Here is a 4,589-nt window from a genome sequence, read left to right as displayed (position 1 = left end):
CTATAATGTCCCAAAATTTGTATCTGAAGTACAGCTTTATGTGAACAAATCAGATGAGAAAAGCAACCCCCCACAGGATGCAGGCATATAAAACTTTGCCAAGAATGAGTTAATAATGTGGAAGGAATGGGAGAAGCAACTCAAGGCATACTGTTCACAAACAGGAGAAAGAGCAGTGAGGGAGGATGCAGGTAAGAAGAGGTGAGATGGGGGCAAAACACAAAGGGGAAAAGAGTAACATGTTTGTGACAGGAAGAAGATAAAGGAGGATGAACAGAAACAAGGCAAGCTTGATAAATATAAATCCAACCACAGATAACAGTAGCCTGAGGCTCAAATGAAACAAGTGTCCCCTTTCCCCATCCTTGTCCACCCCAATAGCAGCCCCTTCTCATACTTACTTGGAAATCAGTTCCTGTGTATGTTATTCCCAAGAAACGGTGCTGAGGACTGTATTTTTGATACACTGTTGTTGGACAAAGATCTGTCACTTTCAGTTTTGGCTCTTTCTCAATTAAGCACTGTTGTGTTGTATCTAACAGACCTTAAATTGGGGGTTTGGCTTCCATACAACATGACAACATTAGTTCACATATCCACTTCAGGAAGAGAAATGTGGCAGAAAGGGAATGCCTAGAAAACGAAGAGAAATCAAATAGAAGATAGTTGTGATTTGCTTTAGAGACACCTGGAACAAAGGACAAGTTTGGCAAGCAAAAGAGAAAGAAGAAGAAATTAGTTTGTCACTGGCTTCACTTTAGAAAGACAATTAAATTATGTATTCTTTACAGATTAAAACTAAAAATGATGTCAAAAGCTCTAAGGCAGCAGAGAAAGCAGAAAACAATGAAAACACAGGAAATGAGGCAAAAAAAAAATTTCAACATGTTGCATGTAGAAAAGTGAGGGTAATGTCCCTTATTTAATGAGGATAACATCCCTCATTTAATATACATCCAGTTGAGTATGAAAGTCCAGAAACAAAGGAGAAAGGAAAAAAAACTTTGCTGTCAGACCAAACCATGTATTACTTGAATTTTAGGAAGAATGTGTAAAATATTACTGGTAAGAAGAACCAAAAATAAAATGTGATTCAAGAACACAGCACACACAAAAAGATAGGCTGCACTTTGAATGGAAATGAATGAAGGAGTGAAGGCAAAGCTAAATGATATGCTAGTTATGATTTTGGATATTTATATAACACTTCTAACAAAAAAAATGTTCTCAAAGCAAAGAATAAAATATGAGAAGCTTTCTTCCCAAGGGACCTTGCAATTTAAAAAAAAAATAAGACATAAAAGAGTCTTTAGCATAAAAGAGACACTGGAAGAGATGCTATGCTGAGGTGAAGAGGGGCAGGTGCTCTCTCCTCAGGAAGCATAAGAGAGCCCACCACTTTCAAAGGGGCCTCTTTCCTCAGTTCACAGGGTCACATGAGGGACTACAGACATAAAACTGAGGTTGAACACCATAAGAAAGTCATGATCTATCAACCTCTGATATGATCCATCACTCTGCTTTAAATACTAAAATGAAAAAGGCATTAGAAGAACTCAAACCAGAATTGAGGGCCATGATTGAAGTTTTAAAGGAAGAAGGAGGAGACCATGAGAATTTTTAAACCATTTTGAAAAGTTTGGGAAAAGGTTTTTCAAACATGCAAGAAAACAAATCTCAATTAAATAAGAAAGGCAGAAGACATGATACATGTAAAGCAAAAAGATGTAATTGTTTGAAAAGTACAATTAATATGTTCTATACTATATAATCCTATAAAATTAAGTTTAAAATCATGATTTGAATAGAACAAACCATGTGCATAAAAGTAAAATTTAAAATTAAAAGAATGCTGTGTTTAATTTATAGGAAAAAGGGAGGTCTGACAGGTAAGGAAAAAACCTGGTGTAAGAAAGAAACCAAAATATACAAACTGCGAAAGCTGTTCACAGATCTGTGCCGGGAAGTCTTCGTTACATGTCCTCCTTTTGTACTGTACTCAAAGATATACAGGTGACTGAACTGAAGGAGATGCTTCAGTTGTTGTTCTGGTATGATCCTACTGTGACTTTTGGAGTCCAGTTCATTACCACAATCACATAAGGAGCTGCCTTACACTGACCCTTACACTGACCCCAACTGTTGGTTCATTTGACTCAGTAGTTTTGGCATAGAAGGGCAGCTGTTCTGCAGGGTTTCAAACTGAAATTTTTCTCCATCTGCCTGGAGATGTCAGGAATTGAACCTCGGACCTTCTGCACACAAAGCAGCTGCTATGCAACTGAGCTACGGCCTCTCTGCATTTGTAGAGGGCTTTGTGAGTCCCAAAGCACAGCACATATATTAGCTAGATTTAATCCCACCAACAACTTTGCAAGGCAAGTCAATATTAATATCCCCATAGTGCAGCTAGGGAGCTTGCCTAAGGCTATCTAGTAAGTTTGTGGCAGAGGATTCAAACCCAGGAAAGTCCTGAATTGTAGCTCAGCAGTGGCGTAGTTAGAGGGGAGCAAAGCACTAACAGCCCAATTCTATCCATTTTCCTGGGAGTAAGCCCCATTGACTTTCATAAGACTTACTTCTGAGTAGACATGCATAGGCTTAGGCTGCAAGTCTTGCAGGGAGCATCCTCCTCTCTGGAGGCATATGCCTCCGTTTTGCACCCCCCCCCACCTAGAATGGCTTGAAAACGGAGGGGCTCCTTGCACTGTGCATAAGGATCCCTGCAAGACTTAGTGCTATGTCCCCTTTCACTACGCCACTGTAGCTCAGTGTCTTAGGCTGCAATCATTTGCACGCTGACCTAATAATTTTTATTGAAATTAGTGGGGCTTACTTCTGAATATTCATGCATAGGATTCTGCTGTCAGCCATTCAGTTACATCAGCTTACTAAGTTTTGCTAAGCTGCAGATAAATTCAATCTAGTTGCATAGGTTTTGCTTATACCTGTACTGTACTGGAATAAAGCTCACTCTTCACCCATTTACCTGATCTGTGTCCGAGTCAGAAGACATATGGGTTAGGTTAATGCTTAACACAGGAAATTGTTAAAAACAAAAACAAAAGCAGTTTACCCTGTAGTGTGAAGTGATGGTGATGGCATTCCTGATGTATAAATGTACTGAGCAGGTATATGAAATTATTGACATATTACAGCCAGCTGCTTCATCTTATTATCTGAAAGATGTAGAGGAAAAATAACTTCATTTTCTGCCTCTGTCAATGCTAGAGATCTTGTATGTGTCTGTGTTCAGTTATGAGAATGATGTCTTGTGCCATCATGAAAATCACTCCCTTTCATCCACAGATCTGTTCCTTTTTCTTCCCACAGATTTCAAAGAGGAAACACCTCCACTTTCAGCTACACCTTGGTTGAGTACAGCCATTCTCCATGAAATGTTCAAGCATTCTGGGCCCTTCCTCCTTCCCCACACCATTCCTGCCAAACTTCAGGCAGAAAGCTGGAAGGAGATTAAAAACTGGCATACAGACACAGCCTGACTGCTATCTAAAAACCAACGGTGAGTAGAAAGTTTTAAAACTACAGGCAAGGAAAAAAGATACCTATGCGGCTCCCAAATACAAGAAACAAGAAATACATAGATTGCTGTACTAGGAAGGGGGGCAGAGAAGGTGCGTTTTCAAATAAAGAGTACCGAATAAAAGACTCTTACTGAATACTGAATAAAAGACACTTTATTCAGTAAAATATTCAGTATATTATTTAGTAAAATATTCAGTAAAATATTTATAGTGTTTACTGTATTCAGTAAAATACAGAAACTCCCAAAATTCTGGAAAATGTGAAAAAATGGGGTGGGGGGGCTTGTATCAGTGGTTGGTTGGCAACCTTCAGTCTTGAAAGACTATGGTATAAGCCTACAGCACCCGGTATTCCCAAACGGTCTCCCATCCAAGTACTAACCAGACCTAACCCTGCTTAGCTTCTGAGATCAGACATGATCAGGCATATGCAGGGTAACAGTTGCTGCCAAATCAGTAGAGAGCAGATTTTCAATTCAAATAATGGAAATTAGATTCCAATAATTTAATTCTGATAAAGCAAAGGGAAGAGACTTCTGTATACAAGTCTCAAACACGCGAAGGAAAAAATAAATAAATAAATAAATAATTTAGGGTACTGTGGTGGCTATTGATTTGGCAGTTCAGTTTCTAATAAACTACTGAAGCTACAGCCAAAACAAGCCTATACTTAAAGACCCCCCAAAAGTAGCCTCACAAGCCCCAAACCTATATGTGGGTGTAAGAAAGATGGGGTAAGATGGGGTCAGCTCCAAATAAAGTAAATAAAAATGAAATCTTCAAGCTTCAAACAGACTTGTGGAAATTAAACTGATACAAAATGAAAATGAAAATACAGAACTTGGTTTTTTGCACACAGCAAAAATCTGCAAATGAAACAGCAACCAAACACTACAATTAAAAAACAAAGGGCACAATCCTAACTTGTGCTGGAAACAGGCAAGCTAGTGGGCTACACTGCATCCAGCACAAGTTTGGGACCAAAAGCAGCACAGGGAAAACTTTTCCCCTGACCCCATGTTGCACTGCAGTGGCCCCAATGGA

At 39.0% G+C, this 4,589-nt stretch overlaps 1 pseudogene; it reads right to left on the bottom strand.

Moving 5' to 3' along the window:
* Window positions 1-3,878: 3,878 nt before the first annotated feature.
* LOC136637752 (5S ribosomal RNA) lies at window positions 3,879-3,995 on the bottom strand (annotated as a pseudogene).
* Window positions 3,996-4,589: the final 594 nt, after the last annotated feature.

Source organism: Tiliqua scincoides, chromosome 1 (genome assembly GCF_035046505.1).
Source record: "Tiliqua scincoides isolate rTilSci1 chromosome 1, rTilSci1.hap2, whole genome shotgun sequence".
In the NCBI taxonomy this organism is placed as follows: domain Eukaryota; kingdom Metazoa; phylum Chordata; class Lepidosauria; order Squamata; family Scincidae; genus Tiliqua; species Tiliqua scincoides.
This window is presented reverse-complemented; position numbering and strand designations above follow the sequence as displayed.